We start from the raw sequence: 17,760 nt of genomic DNA on the forward strand, positions 1-17,760 counted from the left end.
AAAGGAGAATTCATTCTTGAAGAGCCTTGGAAAGAAGAGGATGCTCCGCGCCGGATGTCTTGAAGATCGAGCCGCTCCCCGTCGGAAGGATGAAGATAGAAGATACCATCTGGATGAAGACTTCTGTGGATCTTCGGGGGTTAGTGTTAGGTTTTTTTAAGGGTTTATTGGGTGGGTTTTATTTTTAGATTAGGGTTTGGGCAGAAAAAGAGCTAAATGGTGAGTTTCACTGTTTGGGGGCTGTTTGTATTTTTATTTACAGGTAAAAGAGCTGATTTCTTTCGGGCAATGCCCGCAAAATGCCCTTTTAAGGGCCATTGGTAGTTTATTGTAGGCTAGGTTTTTTTTTATTGGGGGGGGGCTTTTTTATTTTGATAGGGCTATTAGATTAGGTGCAATTAGTTTAAATATTTGATAATTTCTTTTTTATTTTGTGTAATTTAGTGTTTGTTTGTTTTTGTAATTTAGTTTTAATTTAATTAATGTAATTTATTTAATTGTAGTGTAAGGTTAGGTGTTAGTGTAACTCAGGTTAGGTTTTATTTTACAGGTACATTTGTATTTATTTTAGCTAGGTAGTTAGTAAATAGTTAATAACTATTTAGTAACTAGTCTACCTAGTTAAAATAAATACAAACTTGCCTGTAAAATAAAAGTAAACCCTAAGCTAGCTATAATGTAACTATTAATTATATTGTAGCTAGCTTACGGTTTATTTTATAGGTAAGTATTTAGTTTTAAATAGGAATTATTTAGTTAATGATAGTAATTTTTATTTAGATTTATTTTAATTATATTAAAGTTAGTGGGTGTTAGGGTTAGACTTAGGATTAGGTTTAGGGGTGAAAAACTTTAGTATAGTGGCGGCAAAGTTAGGGACAGCAGATTAGGGGTTAATAACAGTAATGTAGGTTGTGGCGATGTGATGAAAAACAGATTAGGGGTTAATAATATTTAACTAGTGCTTGCGATGCGGGAGTATGGCGGTTTAGGGGTTAATATGTTTATTATAGTTTTTGCGATGCGGGAGGGCCTCGGTTTAGGGGTTAATAGGTAGTTTATGGGTGTTAGTGTACTTTTTAGCACTTTAGTTATGAGTTTTATGTTACGGCTTTGTAGCATAAAACCCATAACTACTGACTTTCAGTTTACGGTACAGATCTTGTAGTTATAGGCTGTACCGCTCACTTTTTGGCCTCACAGGCAAACTCGTAATACCGGTGCTATGGAAGTCCCATTGAAAAAGGACTTTTTGAAAGTTGTGGTAGTTACGTTGCGTTACCGCCAAAAAAGTGTGCGGGACAGATATACATGCAAGACTCGAAATACAAGCGGTAGTGAAAAAGAGTCATAACGCTGCTTTTTCACTCATACCGTAAAACTCGTAACCTAGCCGTCTATTAGTTATTTTTATTTTATTTTTTCTTAATACTTCGTATGGGCGTTTTTTTAATACTTATTGCTAGTGGTTAGGTTTTTTTTTTGTAATACTTATTGTGGGCGGTTAGGTTTTTTTAATACTTTAAATACCAACATTTCTTTGAGGATGCGTGCACAACTGGCACCGGTGACGAATGCGTTACAAACGCAATTAAAGTATAGATAATAATAATAAAAATATTCAATGGGGTTATAGTCTTATAGTGAATAACCACTAACAAGGCCTCTCGCAGAAATCACTTCTTATTGTACATAACTGTGCATACAGGTGTCAGTTATAGGTTAAAAAAACCTAGGCCTCTCGCAGAAATCGTTTCTTATTGTACATAACTGTGCATACAGGTGTCAGTTATAGGTAAAAAAAAAATCATATTACAGTAAAGGGACATTAAACACTTTGAGATGGTATAATAAAGTCTGCAATATACTTTCATTATTTATTTTTTCCCCATTTCCTGTAATTGTGAGCTTTAAAGTTACTGTTAGAAATGGAAGTGCAGAATACTGCTAATTCCACACAGCCATTGGCTGCACACTCTAGGGACCTATTTATAACTGTCTATAATTGGCCACAGCAGAGAAGGTAACCTAAGTAACAACATGGCAGCTCCATTGTTTTATAGACACTAAGGGGTAAATTTATCATGGTGTGGACAGACATGATCCTCTATAGCGAATCATGTCCGCCGCACATCGATAAATGCCGATAGCATTCATTGTCGGCATTTATAATTGCACTTGTGAACTGCTGGTGCAATACTGCCCCCTGCAGATTTGCGGCCAATCGGCTGCTAGCAGGGGGTGTCAATCAACCCGATCGTATTCGATTGGGCTAATTGCTGTCCGCCACCTCAGAGTTGGCGGACGAGTTAAAGAGCAGCGGTCTTAACTTCCGCTTCAGGGGGAACTGAAGCAGAGTGGGTCAGAAGCAGCATCCGCTGCTTCATAAATAGACCCCTAAAACTTTACACATATTTTGTCAATATTTAAACAGCAAATTAAACTTTAAAAAATACATCTACATGTTATTCTCAGACTGTTCTTTTCTTTGAACGCATCATTCTATCCAGCATTTATTTACGGCTAGATTTAGAGTTTTGTCGGTAACGACCCGCGTAGCTAACGCTGGCTTTTTTCTGGCCGCACCTTTAAAATAACTCTGGTATCGAGAGTCCACAGAATGGCTGCGTTAGGCTCCAAAAAAGGAGCGTAGAGCATATTTAACGCCACTGCAACTCTGGATACCAGAGTTGCTTACGGACGCGGCCAGCCTCAAAAACGTGCTCGTGCACGATTCCCCCATAGGAAACAATGGGGCTGTTTGAGCTGAAAAAGAACCTAACACCTGCAAAAAAGCCGCGTTCAGCTCCTAACGCAGCCCCATTGTTTGCTATGGGGAAACACTTCCTACGTCTGCACCTAACACTCTAACATGTACCCCGAGTCTAAACACCCCTAACCTTACACTTATTAACCCCTAATCTGCCGCCCCCGCTATCGCTGACCCCTGCATATTATTATTAACCCCTAATCTGCCGCTCCGTAAACCGCAGCTACTTACATTATCGATATGTACCCCTAATCTGCTGTCCCTAACACCGCCGACCCCTATATTATATTTATTAACCCCTAATCTGCCCCCCACAATGTCGCCTCCACCTGCCTACACTTATTAACCCCTAATCTGCCGAGCGGACCGCACCGCTATTATAATAAAGTTATTAACCCCTAATCCGCCTCACGAACCCTATAATAAATAGTATTAACCCCTAATCTGCCCTCCCTAACATCGCCGACACCTAACTTCAAACATTAACCCCTAATCTGCCGACTGGAGCTCACCGCTATTCTAATAAATTTATTAACCCCTAAAGCTAAGTCTAACCCTAACACTAACACCCCCCTAAGTTAAATATAATTTAAATCTAACGAAATTAACTCTTATTAAATAAATTATTCCTATTTAAAACTAAATACTTACCTGTAAAATAAATCCTAATATAGCTACAATATAAATTATAATTATATGATAGCTATTTTAGGATTTATATTTATTTTACAGGTAACTTTGTATTTATTTTAACCAGGTACAATAGCTAAAATAATTAAAATAATTACAAAATTACCTGTAAAATAAATCCTAACCTAAGTTACAATTAAACCTAACACTACACTATCAATAAATTAATTAAATAAAATACCTACAATTACCTACAATTAAACCTAACACTAAACTATCAATACATTAATTAAATATAATATCTAAAAATAAATACAATGAAATAAACTAACTAAAGTACAAAAAATAAAAAAGAACTAAGTTACAAAAAATAAAAAAATATTTACAAACATCAGAAAAATATTACAACAATTTTAAACTAATTACACCTACTCTAAGCCCCCTAATAAAATAACAAAGACCCCCAAAATAAAAAAATGCCCTACCCTATTCTAAATTACTAAAGTTCAAAGCTCTTTTACCTTACCAGCCCTGAACAGGGCCCTTTGCGGGGCATGCCCCAAATAATTCAGCTCTTTTGCCTGTAAAAAAAAACATACAATACCCCCCCCAACATTACAACCCACCACCCACATACCCCTAATCTAACCCAAACCCCCCTTAAATAAACCTAACACTAAGCCCCTGAAGATCTTCCTACCTTATCTTCACCATACCAGGTTCACCGATCGATCCAGAAGAGCTCCTCCGATGTCCTGATCCAAGCCCAAGCAGGGGGCTGAAGATGTCTATGATCCGGCTGAAGTGTTCATCCAAGCGGGAGTGGAAGAGGTCCATGATCCGGCTGAAGTCATCATCCAAGCGGGAGCTGAAGAGGTCCATGATCCGGCTGAAGCCTTCTATCAACGGCATCTTCAATCTTCTTTCTTCCGGATCCATCTTGTAGACCTCCGACGCGGAACATCCTGCTGGCCCGACGGACTACCGACGAATGAAGGCTCCTTTAAGGGACGTCATCCAAGATGGCGTCCCTCGAATTCCAATTGGCTGATAAGATTCTATCAGCCAATCGGAATTAAGGTAGGAAAATTCTGATTGGCTGATGGAATTAGCCAATCAGAATCAAGTTCCATCAGCCAATCAGAATTTTCCTACCTTAATTCCGATTGGCTGATAGAATCCTATCAGCCAATCGGAATTCGAGGGACGCCATCTTGGATGACGTCCCTTAAAGGAGCCTTCATTCGTCGGTAGTCCGTCGGGCCAGCAGGATGTTCCGCGTCGGAGGTCTACAAGATGGATCCGGAAGAAAGAAGATTGAAGATGCCGTTGATAGAAGACTTCAGCCGGATCATGGACCTCTTCAGCTCCCGCTTGGATGATGACTTCAGAAGGATCATGGACCTCTTCAGCTCCCGCTTGGATGAAGACTTCAGCCGGATCATGGACATCTTCAGCCCCCTGCTTGGGCTTGGATCAGGACATCGAAGGAGCTCTTCTGGATCGATCGGTGAACCTGGTATGGTGAAGATAAGGTAGGAAGATCTTCAGGGGCTTAGTGTTAGGTTTATTTAACTGTGGTTTGGGTTAGATTAGGGGTATGTGGGTGGTTGGTTGTAATGTTGGGGGGGGGTATTGTATGTTTTTTTTTACAGGAAAAAGAGCTGAACTCTTTGGGGCATGCCCCGCAAAGGGCCCTGTTCAGGGCTGGTAAGGTAAAAGAGCTTTGAACTTTAGTAATTTAGAATAGGGTAGGGCATTTTTTTATTTTGGGGGTCTTTGTTATTTTATTAGGGGGCTTAGAGTAGGTGTAATTTGTTTAAAATTGTTGTAATATTTTTCTGATGTTTGTAAATATTTTTTTATTTTTTGTAACTTAGTTCTTTTTTATTTTTTGTACTTTAGTTAGTTTATTTCATTGTATTTATTTTTAGATATTGTATTTAATTAATGTATTGATAGTGTAGTGTTAGGTTTAATTGTAGGTAATTGTAGGTATTTTATTTAATTAATTTATTGATAGTGTAGTGTTAGGTTTAATTGTAACTTAGGTTAGGATTTATTTTACAGGTAATTTTGTAATTATTTTAACTATTTTAGCTATTGTACCTGGTTAAAATAAATACAAAGTTACCTGTAAAATAAATATAAATCCTAAAATAGCTATAATATAATTATAATTTATATTGTAGCTATATTAGGATTTATTTTACAGGTAAGTATTTAGCTTTAAATAGGATTAATTTATTTAATAAGAGTTCATTTATTTCGTTAGATTTAAATTATATTTAATTTAGGGGGTGTTAGTGTTAGGGTTAGACTTAGCTTTAGGGGTTAATAAATTTATTAGAATAGCGGTGAGCTCCAGTCGGCAGATTAGGGGTTAATGTTTGAAGTTAGGTGTCGGCGATGTTAGGGAGGGCAGATTAGGGGTTAATATTATTTATTATAGGGTTAGTGAGGCGGATTAGGGGTTAATAACTTTATTATAATAGCGGTGCGGTCCGCTCGGCAGATTAGGGGTTAATAAGTGTAGGCAGGTGGAGGCAACATTGTGGGGGGCAGATTAGGGGTTAATAAATATAATATAGGGGTCGGCAGTGTTAGGGGCAGCAGATTAGGGGTAAATAAGTATAACTTAGGTGGCGGTCGGCAGATTAGGGGTTAATTATTGTAGGTAGCTGGCGGCGACGTTGTGGGGGGCAGGTTAGGGGTTAATAAATATAATATAGGGGTCGGCGGTGTTAGGGGCAGCAGATTAGGGGTACATAAGTATAACGTAGGTGGCGGTCGGCAGATTAGGGGTTAAAAAAATTTAATCGAGTGTCGGCGATGTGGGGGGGGCCTCGGTTTAGGGGTAAATAGGTAGTTTATGGGTGTTAGTATACTTTAGGGCACAGTAGTTAAGAGCTTTATGAACCGGCGTTAGCCCAGAAAGCTCTTAACTACTGACTTTTTTCTGCGGCTGGAGTTTTGTCGTTAGAATTCTAACGCTCACTTCAGCCACGACTCTAAATACCGGAGTTAGAAAGATCCCATTGAAAAGATAGGATACGCAATTGACGTAAGGGGATCTGCGGTATGGAAAAGTCGCGGCTGAAAAGTGAGCGTTAGACCCTTTTTTGACTAACTCCAAATACCGGCGGTAGCCTAAAACCAGCGTTAGGAGCCTCTAACGCTGGTTTTCACGGCTACCGCCAAACTCCAAATCTAGGCCTTAGTGTTTAATGTCCCTTTAACATACCTCTCAACTTTTCCTCCTAAGACTGAGAAAGTGTGTGTGGGGGGGGGAGACTTGATCATCTGAGATGGAGTTATGCTGTCTTGGAAGTTGTCAGCAGGTGTGGGTGCGGTCAAGGGGTTCTATTGAAGAGTTTGAGCAGTCCAAGGGTGTGGCACTGCAGTCTGGGGGCACAACTTCTGTGGTCTGGTTGTGAGGTTAGACATCAGTGGGTGGGCTTTAGTTGGCAATCAGTATCATAGAAGAATGGGAAGAAGAGGGACTGTCAGACAAAACTCCCAAAGTAGAACCATCCAGAAAATTATGGGGCAGTTATGAACTCTGTATTGGAAAGTGTTTATGAAAGGATGAAGCAGACATATTTATATGTATATGGAATACAACTAAACAAGAGCCTATTAAAGGGATGCTAAACACCTAACTACAAGGTACTTTTGCTGTCTTACTAAAGAATAATGTATCAGCCAAATCAAAAAAAATTTCAATAAAATTAACAATATTTTCAATAAAATTAACATCTGCTTTGCTGCAATTGTTTTTCAATGACTAATTCCCACCCACCAGGTGCCTCATTCAGAGGAGCCAATCTATGATTGAGTCTGCAACTGTCAGGCTAGCCATGCTCAAAATCTTAGTATAAAATAAATTGCTTTGCATTTCTTATCTGTTAAAGCCAATTTTGGATATATATGTAGCAGGCTTAGCCTTAAAAAGTCTGCAGTGTGCTTTTTCTGTTATGAGAATTATAAAAGTCACACTTTTCAGTGGTGAATTACATGAAAATGGGCAAAATAAATAAGTATATATTGCAAACATTTTGGACCAGATTACAACTGCCGCTCAAGTATTAATTGTGCTAGAAGTAAACATTTTGAGCACGTCAGGTTGCGCTCGTATTACAAATAGAAAGTTGTCCCTCACGTGCTAACCTGACACGCGCAAAAGCCGAACTTAGAATATCGCGTGCAATAACTTATTCCCCCATAAAAGTCACTACAGCAAAAAAGGGCCAGATTATGAGTGGAGCACTATTTATTGTTTTTAATAATTTGTATTAGATGGTGTTATTATGAGTGTAACTTTACTTTGTAATGTATTTTTGTAACACTATTTTGTTTCGCATAACAGTTAACCACAGCTCTGAGGTTTCGCTCTGAGGTTTCGCTAACTTACTTATAGGGGCATATTTATCAAGCTCCGTATGGAACTTGAGGCCCCTTGTTTGAAGGCTTGCCGGAAACAGAAGTTATCAAGAAGTTATTAAGCTGTGGTCTAAAGACCGCTGCTCCATAACCTTCCCGTCTGCTCTGAGGCGGCGGACAGAAATCAACATGACCGAATACGATCGTGTTGATTGACACTTCCTGCTAGCGGCCGATTGGCCGTGAATCTGCAGGGGGCGGCATTACACCAGCAGTTCACAAGAACTGCTGGTGCAATGATAAATACGCTGTCGGCATTTAGCGATATGCAGCGGACATGATACGCTACTTTGTATCATGTACGCTCACACATTTTTAAATGTGCCCCATAATACGAGCAGAATTTAACCTGCGTGCTCCACTCGTAATCTGGCCCATTATGTTAAAATATCGAGGTATTTACAGTCCCTTTAACACATAACTGATGTCTGTTGTAGCTAAATACACTTGGAGATATATATGATCTCTGCTGTAAGATTCCAACTTCAGCTTTGACAGTCATCTCCATAGCAACGTAGAAACATCAGACAAATTATTCTTGCAGTGTAAAATGACCAGTAAAGGTAATGGTTATATTATGCTACTGATCATTTGATTAAAACGGAAATGATTTTGGTTAATTGATTAACTAACAAATACATTTTGCAACAAAATAAATAAATAAATAAATAAATATAGTTGCCACCATACAGGGTGTTTTTAAAGCAAAAATATATTATGACCTATTTGTTTGCTTATGGTCTGTGAAATGATCTTTTCTTAGCATAGGATTCATAGACACAGAACTGTAAATAGATCTTTATGTTTACGATGAATTTAGATCCTAAAGCTTTTTATGGATTTATGATGTATAATCTCAGAACTACACTCCAAATAGCTTATAAGGTTATGAATGTGGACTGTCAACATTACTAAATGTTTTGTGAGAAGCTAAAGTGTCATTCAAAATAAACACTAGAGCATTTCAATGTATTTAAATAGCTTTACTGGTATCTACTGGCTAAATATTACACTGTCCTCTTACCCATAGCCTGTAAGCAAACGTTTAGCATTTTGTCATCAAGATTTTTTACACTACAGTGTTTATCTCAGACATGAGAGATAATGTTAAATATAGAGATTAGCACAATACTTACACTGTATATTTTCCTAAAAGTCTTATGAGAAAAAGTCTACTTTAGTTTTTTCAGTAAAATTATTCTCTGATTGAATGTGTAAATGAGTAGAAAATACAAGAAAATATATATATATAAAGGACTAGATTTCAAGTGGAGCACACATGCAATCTAGTCCTTTATATATATATTTAGCATTTGTTTGTTTTAAACAAAACTAAATACTGGATATTCATGGGACATTTACATTAGTTTTTGTTAAACAAATGTAAATGTTCCTTTGCTACAGGTAAAAAAGTTCACTTTATATACTTACATATCGCGTGCTGCAGAGCCGCACTAATCCTGACCCTTCTTCACAGAGCCACGGGCAGCAGTTTTAGGAGGCTTAGTAGACGCTATACCACCTAGTAGAGGGGCTGTGGGCTCTTTGAAGAAGTGTATAGAAGCAAAGGAGTATACGCTGTGTAGGAGGGTGCCACTGAAAACGTAACAGATATCAACTAAAGTTTAGGTACAGATATTACAGCGTTAGATAATATCACAATAAGGTAACGCAATTCATACGGGTCAGATGCTGCACAGTTGTAAAATTGTAACAAGCGTGGCCTGCTGAAGCAAATCACAGGCAAAACAAGCAGCAAAGAATTTAGTTCATACCTTGGTGTCCTTTGGCGTATACCTGAACAGAAGTACAAGGTAACTAGTAGCTTGTCCTCCAAAGCATAAGGTGTGTGTACGGCAGTTACTGAGCTCCACAAAAGTGTGCGGAAAGATGCCCAAAACCAGCCCGGCTTGAAACTTGGTGCTTCGGGTAGATTAGGTAATCCCAGGTGAGAACAAGGATAGGCACAGACAAAGGCTGTGGCAGACATTTTCCAAAGTACAGACCTTAGTGAAGGATACCAAGGTACATTTGAAATTAAAAACATTATTTTATAGTGCTTGGTGTTATTATTCTGATGCAGTTACCACTGATCCTATAACCAGCCCTCCTCTGGCTATACGCATGTGCCAGTGTCACTACTGTGTCATTATATAGTGCTTGGTGTTATTATACTGATGCAGATACCACTGATCCTATAACCAGCCCTCCTCTGGTTATACCCATGAGCCAGTGTCACTACTGTGTCTTTGTATAGTGCTTGGTGTTATTATACTGATGCAAATATCACTGATCCTATAACCAGCCCTCCTCTGGTTATACCCATGAGCCAGTGTCACTACTGTGTCAAATAGTGCTGGGTGTTATTATTCTGATGCAGATACCACTGATCCTATAACCATCCCTCCTCTGGTTATACCCATGAGCCAGTGTCACTACTGTGTCATATAGTGCTGGGTGTTATTATTCTGATGCAGATACCACTGATCCTATAACCAGCCCTCCTCTGGCTATACCCATGAGCCAGTGTCACTACTGTGTCATATAGTACTGGGTGTTATTATTCTGATGCAGATACCACTGATCCTATAACCATCCCTCCTCTGGTTATACCCATGAGCCAGTGTCACTACTGTGTCATATAGTGCTGGGTGTTATTATTCTGATGCAGATACCACTGATCCTATAACCAGCCCTCCTCTGGCTATACCCATGAGCCAGTGTCACTACTGTGTCATTATATAGTGCTGACTGTTATTATATTGATGCAGATACCACTGATCCTATAACCAGCCCTCCTCTGGCTATACCCATGAGCCAGTGTCACTACTGTGTCATTATATAGTGCTGGGTGTTATTATACTGATGCAGATACCACTGATCCTATAACCAACCCTCCTCTGGCTATACCCATGTGCCAGTGTCATTACTGTGTCCTTATATAGTGCTGGATGTTATTATACTGATGCAGATACCACTGATTCTATAACCAGCCCTCCTCTGGCTATACCCATGTGCCAGTGTCACTACTGTGTCATTATATAATGCTGGGTGTTATTATACTGATGCAGATACCACTGACCCTATAACTACTGACCCTATAACCAGCCCTTGTTTGGCTACACGCATGAGCCAGTGTCACTACTGTGTCTTTGTATAGAGCTGGGTGTTATTATACAGATGCAGATACACATCCAGTATTTCACTCAGGCTTTATTTATTCCATAACTTATCACCCAATATCGTTAGAAGTCTCTTGACAAACCACTAACTTCCCTATCCCTGGGTAAGAACGTTTGCTTTATAGTTCCTCTGCAACACTTGATGGAAAGCAGTGGAAGTATCCAAGGCTCCCATTAACAACAATTAGGGAAAATAGAACAAAAGTCCACAATCCACAATGTGAAAAGTATGCAATTTATTGTGCAAGTGGAAATAAATCATACATGGCCACACAAAACCAAAGAAACATCCTACGCGTTTTGTGCCTTACAGGCATGACAAAATCATCTCAGATTCCTAAACCAGCCTCTCTGGGTTAGAGGGGGTGATATGGTCCACCCCCAGTATTTACAATCTTACATTCCAAAGTAGGGGAAATCTGGAATTTATTCCATAACATAACATTTCTCAGATACACTTAAGTCACCTTCCAGCTAGTCCAATATAGTTTTTAGGCTGCAGGGAATATTTTGATACCAAACATGGTTGTCATATGTCTATCATCCAGTGACATATATCTAATGGTCCTAAAAAATGATTGCCCTGAAAACAACAATAACATTTTAAACTTGTAATACGACTGCAAAAGTAAAAGCGCTATTTATTTAACCTGAGTGAAATTAGCGCACAGTAGTGCTAATATTCTTGTGTTCCCCTTCTAATCTTGCCCCCTAATGTAACAAAGTTATTAATCCCTTCAATTAGGGCTAAAACATATGCCTTAATTGTTGCTAAAGAAATAAAAAAATTGTAGTAAATAAAAAAGTTATTCATTGTCATTTTCTGCATCAGAATATAATCACAACAGAAGAAATTAATACAAAATAAATGTTTTTAAAGCATTTCATTTTGTCATTTTATTCACAAAATTTGTATTGTTTTAAAGTCCTGGAAAACACACTTTGAAAAGTCTCTTGAGTGTTGCTTATCTTATCTCATCTGCTGTGGACAATTCAAAACAGATCTAAATGAGCAACACAAAGGTTTCCTTTTCCCCACTATGCATAATTAAAAAATGTGGGGTAATTAAATGTTGAGTTTTGTGTCCTTTTAATGACATAATTATAGTTCTGTAGAGTTAAATTGGAAGAAATGAGGTTATTGATATCTCACATATTTAGTAAGATTATGCAATGTACAATTAGTGATTTTATTGTAGTTAAGTCTCTAGCTGTAGAATTATGGGTAAGATTACTCTTTGAGAAGAAAGTATGAATAACAGGAGGATTCCTGGGCCAGATGAGTATTATTGAGGCTTACAAAGATGAAGATAATATAAATCACTCAGCTCTACCCAGCTAGTAATATTAATCAGACAGATGCTGATTTATCTTTTTTTTAATCCCTGTAAAACACACCTTAATCCTTCCATTCTCACACAAGGAGTGTAGGAATATCCTTTATGTAATAAGCCACCATAAGCAGTTAGCGTATTTGACATTTTAACCAATTGAGAATCTTCAAAAAAAATCTATAAATGTGCTTTTAGATATCACTGTGGGCAATTCATGTGATTCAAGGCCAAAATTACTAAGGGTATGATATGAGAGCACCCATCATGATAGTAAGATCACAATTTAGTGGTGAACATGAGGTGAAAAACTCTTTGAAGTTAAGTTGGATTATGGCAGATGATGGTGTAATAGCAGCAACATTTCAGATTTTTAAAGCACAGAACATAAGTTCTGCTCTGTTGGGGACAACACATTATATAGAATAAGATTACCATCTAGTTGCAGAAAAGAGCAAGTGTTGTTTGTGTTTGTATCAAAATCCTATTGGTATCACTGTTATCCTTAATACTGGAAAATAATCCGATTTCCATATCACAGATTAACCATAATTGTACACCACCCTACTATTAACTCTAACTGTGGCCTCTACTATTTGTCCTAACAGCATAAAGTATGAAGCAATGTTAGCACTTCCCTTCAGGTGCTTGATGCTAGCCCCGGTTCTCCCAAACCGTGTATAGAAGCAGAAAGTGTTGAAAGTGGTGGCGCTGTGTCACCTCCAGGGAACCAAGCTGCCCATGTCCTCTGAGTCAACCTTGTTGCTTTCACCTCCAATATAAAAGAGCTTACAATAGTGTAGCAGATTTCAGACAATGTGGTAGGCGCACAAACTGGTTATGCTCACAAGATTTCAGTTAAAATAAGCCTAATAAGCTTTTTTTTTAAATGTTATGAACTGCAATCTTGTGAGTATAACCAGTTAGTGCGCCTACCACACTGAAATCTGCTACACTATTATGAGATCTTTTATTTTGGAGGTGAAAGCAACAAGGTTGACTCAGAGGACGTGGGCAGCTTGGTTCCCTGGAGGTGACACAGCGCCGCCACTTTCAACACTTTCTTCCCCAAAGTATAAGCCCCAGAGGCTCCACCCATCATGCAGCCCTCACCAACTAAAATGGTTCTCCCTGACACAAGCAATCTCTCCACTACACAAATAATAACAATAGCTGTAGCCAGCACCCACTACCTTAAAACAATAGCAGATTTATACCAACCTTTAACTCTAATTGTAACCCTCCCAGCTCCATAAACCCTAAGTAACCCCACCCAACCAATTAACCATAACTGGCCCTCCCAGTGCAAGATTCCCCCATACACCCAATCCTTGTATTACCCTCCCTCCCTCCCTTTAAACCCCATCCAGCACCCAGACCCACCACCCCTTAAAAAAACACTCAAGGAAATCTTAACTCGGGCTACCTACCTACCGCAAAAAGCCCACTAACACCCAAGACCTCTCATTATGATACCCCACAGCCCCCTGCCACCAAGATATTTTATGCCCATATTAAGGACATTTTAAGTGCTGGAGGAGCAATTGCTAAGGTATATATATATATATATATATATATATATATATATATATATATATATATATATATATATGGGTAATTTGAGATGCTGGGTGTGCTTTAGGTGGTTGGAATCCATATGATGATGTATTGGGAGTTCCATGGGGTATCATTTATTGGAGTAATCAACAGAGGTAATAATAGTGGTCATTTAGTGAAGATTAATGGATTTGGGAGGTCACAGTTAGGGTTAATCTGTTGAGATCTGGTTACAGTTAGGGATAATGTGATGGGATTGTTATGTTATAGTTGATTCTGCTAAGGGATATTGCAGTTATTGGATCTTGGCTAGTGTTAATAGTGGCTGGAGATTCTGGTATGGGTTAATGCATTGACAGATTATGGTTACAGTTTAAAGTGTTGTGGGGATTCCTTGTAAAGGGTAATGTGCTGGGGTTCTAGTTAGGATTAACAGAGGTTGGGTGTACTAGTATTTACAGTATTACTGGGCTAAGGCTCAGTTATAGTTAACTATGAGTGCTCCCAGTATGAGTATCTCTGTATATTTCATCTGTTTACTCTGAGTTTTCAAGTACTTTTCAGCTGTTGTTAAAACGCAACGAAAATGTAAATAAAAAATATGTTTTAGCATTATAGTTGGCAGAGGGATTGCAAAGATGAGATAAAATGATTATACGAGCTACACAAGTGCTGATACTTTAGAACTCCCACACAGTGTGGCAATATGGTTTCATATTTTTATGAACACAATACATAAATAATGGTCCATAAAAGTCCTCCTTATAGGGTTTGTTTGGTAGACTGGGATAGTTTTTAGTGGATCATGAATAGGGTGACCATATTGCCGCTTTAAAAAGGGACACATATGAAAAATACATTTGTCTTATACAAAACATTTATTTAAACAGCCCTGAAATCAGCCCTGACATATGTATTTTTCATACGTGTCCCTTTTTAAAGCGGTAATATGGTCACCCTAATCATAAATGACCTTAACAAGACATGTGTGTAGTGTTGTAATAAATTAGCATACCAACAGCTAGATTACGAGTTGTGCGTTAAGGTAAAAAAGCAGCGTTAACAGGGCCTAACACTGCTTTTTTACGCCCGCTGCTATTACGAGTCTTGCAGGTATAGGTGTACCGCACACTTTTTTGGCCGTACCGCAAACCAATTTACGTAAATTTCGTAAAGGCTTTTTTTCTATGGAACTTCCATAGCGCCGGTATTACGAGTTTGTCCTGGGAGGCCAAAAAGTGAGCAGTACAGCCTCTACCACCAAGATTCCTAATGCATTTTAAAGTCAGTAGTTATGAGTTTTACGCTACAAATCTGTAGCATAAAACTCATAACTTAAGTGCTAAAAAGTACACTAACACCCATAAACTATCTATTAACCCCTAAACCGAGGCCCTCCCGCATGGCAAACACTAAAATAAAACTTTTAACCCCTAATCTGCAGCTCCGGACATCTCTGCCACTATAATAAACATATTAACCCCTAAACCGCCACACTCCCGCCTCGCAAACATTAGTTAAATATTATTAACCCCTAATCTGCTGTCACTAACATCGCTGACACCTACCTACATTTATTAACCCCTAATCTGCCGCCCCAATGTCGTCGCCACTATTCTAAAGGTATTAACCCCTAACCCTAAGTCTAACCCTAACACCCCCTAACTTAAATATAATTTAAATAAAGCTAAATAAAATTACTATCATTAACAAAATTATTCCTATTGTAAACTAAATACTTACCTATAAAATAAACCCTAAGCTAGCTACAATATAACTAATAGTTACATTGTAGCTAGCTTAGGGTTTATTTTTATTTTACAGGCAAGTTTGTATTTATTTTAACTAGGTAGAATAGTTACTAAATAGTTATTAACTATTTAATAACTACCTAGCTAAAATAAATACAAATTTACCTGTAAAATAAAACCTAACCTAAGTTACACTAACACTTACACTACACTACAATTAAATAAATTACCTAAATTAAATCCAATCAAATAAATTAAATACAATTAGCAGAAAATAAAAAACAAATTACAAGATATTTAAACTAATTACACCTAATCTAAGAGCCCTATCAAAATAAAAAAGTCCCCCTAAAATAAAAAAACCCTATCCTAAACTAAACTATCAATAGTAAAACCCACCACCCACACAACCAACCCCCCCAAATAAAACCCTAACTAAAAAAAATCTAAGCTCCCCATTGCCCTTAAAAGGGCATTTAGCTCTATTGCTGCCTAAAGCTCTAACCTAAAAATAAAACCCACCCAATACACCCTTAAAAAATCCTAAAACTAACCGCCGAAGATTCACTTACTGGGAGAAGTCTTCATCCAAGCGGCAAGATGTCCTCAACAAAGCCGGCAGAAGTGGTCCTCCAAACGGGCAGAAGTCTTAGGTTTTATTTTACAGGTAAATGTGTATTTATTTTAGCTAGGTAGTTAGTAAATAGTTAAAAACTATTTAATAACTATTCTACCTAGTTAAAATAAATACAAACTTGCCTGTAAAATAAAAAATAAACCCTAAGCTAGCTACAATGTAACTATTAGTTATATTGTAGCTAGTTTAGGGTTTATTTTATAGGTAAGTATTTAGTTTTAAATAGGAATAATTTAGTTAATGATATTAATTTTATTTATATTTATTTAAATTATATTTAAGTTAGGGTGGCAGATTAGGGGTTAATAAATGTAGGTAGGTTGCAGCGACATTGGGGGAGGGAGATTAGGGGTTAATAAATATAATGTAGGTGGCGGCGATGTCCGGAGCGGCAGATTAGGGGTTAATAAATATAATGTAGGTGTCAGCGATGTCGGGGGCGGCAGATTAGGGCTTAATAAGTGTAAGATTAGGGGTTATTAGACTCGTGGGTTCATGGTAGGGTGTTAGGTGTAAACATAAAGGGCCCGATCCGATTTTGCGCGGGTTTGGTATCACATATACTGCGAAACATAGAAGTTACACTCGTATATTTCTGCCTTCGGCCATAGTTTTTTGGCCCATAGACAGGTATACCAAACCCGCGCAGTTTGGTATCCAATATACAGTGTAAGGACTTACGTGGCGAAAATGGAGAAATCTTACTCCATTTTCACCTCGCCACAAAATGCAGGCGTAGTAAGCCTTACACTGAGTATTGGATCCCCGTAAACTGCCTTCAAAATAAAACCTAACACCTAACGCATGCGCAATGTCTATCTACCTGTCAACCGCTATCCCTAATAAAGTGTTTAACCCCTAAACCACCGCTCCCGGACCCCGCCGCCACCTACATTAAATATCTAACCCCCTAATGTGATCCCCCTACAACGCCGCCACCTACATTAAAATTATTAACCCCTAATGTAATCCCCCTACACTGCCCCCACCTATATTAAAATTATTACCCCCTAATGTGAGCCCCCTACCCTGCCGCCACCTATTTTAACTACATTACCCCCTAATCTAATCCCCCTACACTGCCGTGATTAGGGGTTAATCATTTTAATGTAGGTGGCGGCGGGGTAGGGGGCTCACATTAGGGGGTAATATAGTTAAAATAGGTGGCGGCGGTGTAGGGGGATCATATTAGGGGGTAATATAGTTAATGTAGGTGGCGGCGGGGTAGGGGGATCATATTAGGGGGTAATATAGTTAATGTAGGTGGGAGCGGCGGTTTAGGGGTAGTGATGTCGCGAACAGTTCGCCAGAGAACAGTTCCCGGCGAACATAGCTTGCTCGAGTTTGCCGCGGCGGGCGAACATATGCGATGTTCCATCTGCCCCCTATTCGTCATCATTGAGTAAACTTTGACCCTGTATGTCACAGTCTGCAGACACATTTCAGACAATCAGCAGCA

Source organism: Bombina bombina, chromosome 3 (genome assembly GCF_027579735.1).
Source record: "Bombina bombina isolate aBomBom1 chromosome 3, aBomBom1.pri, whole genome shotgun sequence".
Lineage (NCBI taxonomy): Eukaryota > Metazoa > Chordata > Amphibia > Anura > Bombinatoridae > Bombina > Bombina bombina.